The 7,834-nt window shown below is 37.4% G+C and overlaps 2 pseudogenes; both read right to left on the bottom strand.

Moving 5' to 3' along the window:
- Nucleotides 1-903: 903 nt before the first annotated feature.
- LOC113074946 (olfactory receptor 2AT4-like) lies at nt 904-1,832 on the bottom strand (annotated as a pseudogene).
- A 2,083-nt stretch (nt 1,833-3,915) lies between these two features.
- Nucleotides 3,916-7,119, bottom strand: LOC113074945 (olfactory receptor 52E4-like; annotated as a pseudogene).
- Nucleotides 7,120-7,834: the final 715 nt, after the last annotated feature.

Raw genomic sequence — 7,834 nt, 5'->3', positions numbered from 1 at the left:
TTTTGTTTCAGTTCTATTCAAAAGTGTCATCTCTTGTTGAACTTGCATAAGATCACTTCATTGCAATTTGATTGCCATTAAGGAATCATTCTATTGTGACCAATACGAGTATGGTTATAATTTCTCTGTATTATGGATATTTACATCTTTGGGACCCTAATGGTGTGTAAAGTGGCTCCTGGAGAGTGACTTGGTTGAACAGTTTACATCTAGCCACACAAAGGTTTCTACTGATCCTGATGACCTTGATTAGCTGCTTCAGGTGTGTTTATGTTGGCCTAGAAGCCCTTACTGTAAGTGGAGAAATTCTTCACCCTTCCTTGGGTACCTAAAATCTGTATGAAGGATGGAGCAGTAAGAATTAAGCCTGGAATACTATATAGTGATCTGTCAGTGCATGCCAGTGTGTGATGAAGACATGATCACAGTAACAGTCTCAGTTTGTTGATATCTGACTTGTAAATTGTAAAGACAATGGCATAAATTACAGTGACAAAAATTACCATGTAGTTTCTTAACATCACATTAACACAAAATAACACATCAGTTTAGTACAGCTATTGACTTGTCTTATAAAGGTTGTTTCCGCTGGGAACAGATGTTTCATATACAATATTGTTTTAATCATATTTAATAGTTTTTTTCTTTCTTTGTTTTTTGAAATATAGTTTAGGTGAAATATAGCAAGTTTGTAATTGTTTAAAAATTACAAAAATAAACTTTTGTGGCTAAAACTGATTAAATCGTATGTCTTCTCACAGTTACTATACTAATTTAGTATGTTACATCTAATACTATTTTGTTTTTGTTGTTTCTTCTAATGTATGACTGCTATACTGAATTTACACACATACAGTGGATACATTTCACCTTTGTTGGAATAAATAGGGGATTCATTGAAACTTTTATCTTTTTGAGTAAGGTTTCCTTCACGTCTTTTGTCCTCAAACAGTAAATGAGGGGGTTGATCATGGGTGGAACAGACTATACATCATAATAATGACTAATCGCAAATCAGTGCCTGAAGTTGGATACCAATGATGCTTAGACAAATAAATAAAACACCTGGGTAGAAAATATAGAGCAATTATGACTGAGGCTGAGGACTGCAGGTGGAGAATGACTTCAGCCTTCCTTGAGTGCTCGTATATGCAAAACTGCCACAATGATGGCCACAGTAAGAGAAAATTATGAAGGCCAGGGGACCGAGTAACACAACCATAGCAAATGCAAAGGCTGGAACTCCGTACAGTGCCCTGTTAATGCATGCAAGTGATGTGATAGAAATGTGATCACAGTAACAGTGTATAATTGTGTTTCCTGAACAGTAAGGCAGAGGGTAAGCCCTTATTGCCATCATTAAAGGGCATGTGTTTGTTAGCACCCATGCAGCCAGACAAAGACAGAAATGTTCAACTTTGTGACTATATTAGGATATCTTAGGGATTACATATGGCTACGTACCTGTCAAAGCCATTATTGCCAGGATAACAGAACTGACTGAACCAAAATAGTGCACAAAATACATCTGAATGAAGCAACCAGTGAATGAAAATACTACCATCTTGGAACCAGTATCTAGAAATAATCTTTGGTAAGGTAGTGGTGCTGAATAATAAGTCACTTACAACCAGGTTTAAGATGATTATATACATAGGTTTATGAAGGCGTTTTTCTAGAGTAAAAAGTGCTATAAATATTCCATTCCCCACTAAGATACACACATAGGCAAAAAGCAGCAGAGCAGCCACTGCACCATAGTATCCTGGCTGAAGCCCAGGAAAACCAACGATAAAAAAGTCCTTAACAAAGCTGATGTTTCCTGATGACATGATGATCTGATGGCTAAATGAAAAATTTGAAAAATTAGAACAGTGTACAACATTTTACAATATTACATTAATATTACAACATTTGGATCACAGAATCATAACAGGATTTTAACTTCTTTGTTTTACACAATAAGGAAGAAGAATTAATCACATTATAATCTAATCAACTTTTCGAGTGAACTGGAAAAGCATCTGATTTGATCTCTATACCAGTAAAATGATTTACTTACAATACACTGTATGTCTTTTTACGCTCTCCAAAAATTATGTCAAAGTCGAAGATATTTAAGGCACATTTTTTCCCTCTTAATAAGGCGGGGAATTTTGTGGTTGGTCGGTGACACTCAGACCATATACTTCTTGCGTTTCTTATAGGCTACTAACTAGTGACCAAAGAGATGAACTAACATATTTTCTACTGCTTTTAATACACTGAGATTGAATGTTATTTTAATGACAAAGGTGGCTTTTACAAATCTTTGCAGATGTTTTATTCAAAATATAATCAATTAAAAGCAATTAACAAAATATTAAGTGTGAAGTATAACATTTCTGGACAATTTCTGTATAACTAAAAAAGTATATACTGTATATATTGTTTTCTTTTTGTTTATGAGCTTGGCAACACGTTTGATTCAATTATAAAAATGCTTGATTAAAAATGTATACAGATTGAAATAATGTTTTGTTAAAACTATAAAATATAACGACAATAGGTAGACACCTGGTATTCTGTGTATTAAACTTTTTAGCTTTTTTTATTTTATTTTTATTTATTTTTTATCTTGAGTTGCATGTGTTTGTGTAATCTGTAGATCACGCTTAGAGGTAAGAACTTATCGTTTGAAAACAGGATAATGAAAGAAACTAATTAACCGTAGGCCTCATGACAGTGCGTTTCTTATATTTCTCACAGTTCTAACACTTATTTGAATAAATCTCCCTGAAAATGATTTGTTCAAATCTCCCCTGGAATTATTTGGAAGTCTCTAGGTCAATTATACCACAGATTGTTCAATCATTTAATAATTTAGCACAGTTGGGGGAAGTCACACAGCCCAGTGTTTGGAGCGGTGCACTTCAGGCTATGCTGTAGCTATGGCATAGGTCCGACGCAGAAGTATAAATCAGCCATAAGTAGTGGAGCAAATGATGGTAATTACAAGTCACACCTGAACCAAATGACATAATCAGATACAGAAGGAAAACTAGGACAGAGAACACGTGGGAACAAAAACACAACTGCAAATCCATGCCTGTAACATTGCCCCCCTACCGGATGCCACAACCTCGCAAAACACAAAACAAAGGGTGGTACGGAGGGGGTCTTAGGAGGGCACAAAGGAGAGGGGTGACAAGGGATGGCAATGGGATGGTAGAAAGGCAGGCTGACAATACAGGTGGAAGCAGATGATGGATCCCTAAGAGGAGGATGAAGAACGGAGTTCAGAGTGGAGACCATGGATGGAGGAGCCAAGATGGAGACATGAGGGACTTGGAGCAAGAGGAGCCAGGTGGGACCCAGGCTGCAGCCATGGTGGAGCAGACGGAGGTAGGAGCAATGCTGGAGTAAGGACTGACAACTCCAGGGGGGGCAACCGGCGGCAGCTGAGCAGGTAGTGGTGGAGCCGAGGTGGAGCCAGAGAGCCGTCGAGCCAAGGAGGAGCAGATGGCTCTGGTGACCAAGGTGGAGACGGGGATCCGGAAGGCCGCTGTGGAGCAGGAGAGATGAGGGAGCCCAGTGGAGCTGGTGGACTGATGGGCCACGGTGGAGATAAGGGAGCTAGAAGTCATGGTGGTGTCGCTGGGTTGACGGACCTCCATTGTCATAACAGGACAGACTGGTAATTCAAGACAGGCTGACAGTTCAGGACAGACAGGGAGTTCAATAATTGTTTTTTATGGCCATAACAGGACAGGCAGATGATGACGGAAGACAGAATAAAAGTCTACCAAGTCCTTTTCCAAGTCCAGCCTCAGCTCACCCTCATTGATACGACAGTGCTTCCCTCCACACATTCAGGCTCTACTGTGATACTTTCAGCAGCAGACTTCGTTGCCGGCTCATGCACCTGATCATACGTCACGTGATCCACAGCTCTGTCACTCCTTTCAGCGATGGCTCGTCAGTCACAGCAGTTGCTGGCTGTCCGTCTGTGGTGGGTTCTGGCTGTAACTCCACACATTGGGGTGGAGATTGGTTGGGCTGTGGTTTAGAAGTTGGGCTGGTGTTGTCATCCGTGATGTCCACTGTCAGCGGCAATTCACAGCACACCAGCACCCACTCAATAAAGGCAAAGGTATAGAAGAAAAGTGTATAATCACATAAAGACAGGAAACTAAGTCATAGAACACGTGGGAACAAAAACACATCTACAAGTCCATGACTTTGACAACAGCCTACCACCTCCAAACCTACATATTTAAAACATTATTATTAAACACTTGTTAGGCAATTCATTTCCAGTTTTTACGATGTAATATGCAATGAGAATGGTAAGAAGAGCAAGTTCAGCCAAAAGTGGACTCGAACCCTTATTGATCACATCATATGAGCATTACTCTCTGACCTAAGCCACTGCTGATTACTACCATTTTCCAATTAGATAAATTTAGCATGACACAAGTGTGTTTTTCTCAGCATTTTGGTTTGACTTTTTTTTATTCTGGAAACATAATGACTATATTCTCAACAATTTATTTAGAATGTTTTTGCAAAATGTAATATTTTTTTTCTAGAAACAGAAACAGAAACAGAAAGAGTTTTTAATGAGTTTCTTTTCAGTATAGTATATTAGTATATTTAGAGTATATATTATTTTAATTCAGTATTTTTTAAATAAAATTCAGCAAGTTTAATCTTGCATTGTAATGACTTTAATCTCAAAGTTTTATTTTTATTATTGCTCAACCCTAATCCTCTTCCTTAATATTTAAATTCAATAAACATTTTATGACAGCCATATCAGGTACTTGCCTAAAAGGACAGGTTTATGATGTGTGTAGTAATAGATCACACTTATATTAGGTTACTTTTAGCAATTCCCTGGAGTTAGTTCACTCTCCATCCATGCAGCTATACTGTATGTGCGTGCAAGTTTTGCTATGCCTGAATAGAGTAACGCTACAGTTTCCTTTGACTTTTCCAGCTTCTAAGCTGGCTTTCTGCTATAGTGATGCCACGTGCATGTATTGATTGGATTGTTAGATTTCTAATCAGAAGGGGTTGAGACCAGAGACCAGGGTAAAAGTGCATAGGGCCCAGAGGCTTAAAGGGGGCCTGATATTTTGCAGTGCTAATTTTAGAGAGGTAGTCCCTAAATAAATAAGATAATAACAAAAATTAAGAAATTAAGATTTTATATGTGTATATTTATTTATATTATTTATTCTTTATCAATAAACAGAATTACCTTAAGCTTGCATCTTAATCCATGTTTAGTTTTTATTCTTTATTGTACATTAAATACAGAAATAACAAAAAGTTGAGACATAGCAACTGAGAGACAATAAAAAGAACCTTATGAGCAGATCTCAGACATACTCGAGAAAATGGATCCTTGGTTTGTATTATATGAATGATATAAACATGATATGAACATGAATGATATTTAACAGCATTTGGGTGGATGAAACCTTAGGGTTACAAGAAACATTTCAGTGTAATACATACCGCTCAGAAAAAATTAAAAATAGCTTGTACAATTTACAGTGCATTTTGTTGTTTTGTCTTGGGGTCCGTAATTAAGAACACAGTACAAACTGCATATTGCTGCTTTTCCCCAACACACATCACGTCTCAAACGCCCACATGTTCGGGTGTAGCAGAGTGAATTTAACTATTTCTACACATTTAATTTCCACATAATGAATCTTAAAACATTTATGAAAAAATATATTTCATTTTTCAAATAGGTAATTTAATTCAGAATAATGAAGAACACAAACAATCATTAACGTCGTTTTAAAAAAGTTCTTTCTAATTGGCGAAATTCTGTTTTTAAGCAGTTTTTGAATTAAGACTCTGATTTCAGCTGTATTTAAAACATAAATAATGGGATTTAACACTGGTGGAAGAGACAATGAAAGAGATCCACTGATGACTCTGGCATTGGTGGTGAGAGAAGTAACTAATGAAGCAATAAAAATGCATATGACAGGAAGAAAGAAAGAGACGACCAGCAAAAGGTGAGACACGCACGTCTTTAGTGCTTTTAAACGTGCTTCCCAAGTTGTAATTTTACTTAAGGCAAAAACAATGCCCATATATGACAGGACTATAATGAACAATGGTGATACAAGGAACAAAAATACGATGAGGTTTGTTAAGAACATATTAATGCTGTTGTCGTTCCATGCCATCCCCAACACTGCTCCATAATCACAATGTAACGATAAAATCTCCATACTCATCGGGAAGAAGGAGGCGGGAACCGGCGCACAATCAAAACACTTTAATAATTCAAAAATAAATACAAAACGGCGCACCAGCCCCTCACGGACGACTGGTGCGCATAAATAAAAAGCAAACACATAAAATAATGTCCCAGGCCTGGTCCTCTCTCGTCCTTCACGGTCGTCGCTCCAGTTTTATATCCTTCCATCTCCTACGTGGGACTCGATACCAGCGGTGCACCATGGGGCGCAGGTGCAGCTCATCTCCAATCACTACACCTGGCCTCACTCCTCGTTCCCACGCCTCTCGGCCCCGCCCCACTCGCCACATACAATAATAACTCTCTACCACATTAGATTTACAGAATGAAAGTTGTGTCATCAAAGACGCTGCCAGGGCCACCAGAGAAGTATTAAATGCCCATATTATTACAAACACTAAAGACATGAAAGTATTATTCACTATGGCATGATACCTTAATGGCAAACAAATTGCAATATAGCGATCAAATGCCAGAACAACAAGAGTGGCACTTTGCAGGGTAACAAAGAGGTTCACAAAAAAACATGTTAGCCAACCAAGCATTGTAGGACATGTACTGTGAAAAAAAAAAAAATCTTCATTGTGTTAGGAATTAATCCATGCATTAGTTTCACCAAGGTCAGCCAAGGCCAAGTTAAACACACTAATGTATTTTGGACTGTGCAAACTTCGTTCCAGAGCAATAATGAGGAGGACTGCAGAGTTCCCAATAACAGCAATAAAATATGTGACACACAAAAATATATAGTAATAATTCCTGTATGGTATACCTTCAAGTCCAGTGATGAAAAAATATTCTGGACGAACAATAGACATATTCTGGGCAAAACTTGCATTTAAAAAACTCATGGCAGTTTTGTGCTTGATGATTTGAAAATAGAAATCACCATCAAGACAAACTAAATTTAGGGAATTCACAAAATTGTCATCTTACTTTTCTATCAACTATTTTCAAATGCTGCAAGTATACCTTTTTTATAAAGTTTCTGAATAATATTTCAATCACAAACCTGTATACATGAAGTTTTAGAGCGAGAGCACACAATGACTATCTAGGTCTAAAGGACTAAACACCTGTGAGCTGCTTTGAATATTACTCAGCTGTAATTGCTTGTCCTTGTTTTCTTGTTACAAAGATCATTGGACATTTGCGTCATTGTATCCAAATATATCTTCTGATTCTTCTCTTGAGAGATTTCAGACAACAATGATGTAATACTATGCTGAAGTTAATGATCTGGCCACTGCTTTAGTTTTGATATCATTTTTTATTTCACTAGTCTGCAAACAGGCCTCAGAGTTGCTCTTTCTGTTCTCAGTAACTCACAGATATAGTTAATGTTACGTCTATAATGTGACACTAGCAACTGCAGTACAGCTTACAAGCTTGTCTATGCATTGGGCTTTTTGGGTGGAAATGGCTGAGATCCACTGAGTGGACAATTCAAATATGCATAACCCTATGTAACAACCAGTGTTGGGCTCATTAGTCAAAAATATAATTTAAAATGCACTACTCTTTAAAAAATTATTATTACTTCAATAACTTTTTACTACTATCAGG

The sequence above is a fragment of the Carassius auratus genome, unplaced genomic scaffold, assembly GCF_003368295.1.
Source record: "Carassius auratus strain Wakin unplaced genomic scaffold, ASM336829v1 scaf_tig00015857, whole genome shotgun sequence".
Classification (NCBI taxonomy): Eukaryota; Metazoa; Chordata; class Actinopteri; order Cypriniformes; family Cyprinidae; genus Carassius; species Carassius auratus.
The sequence above is the reverse complement of the archived record's forward strand: the minus strand, read 5'-3'. Positions and strand labels throughout refer to the sequence as shown.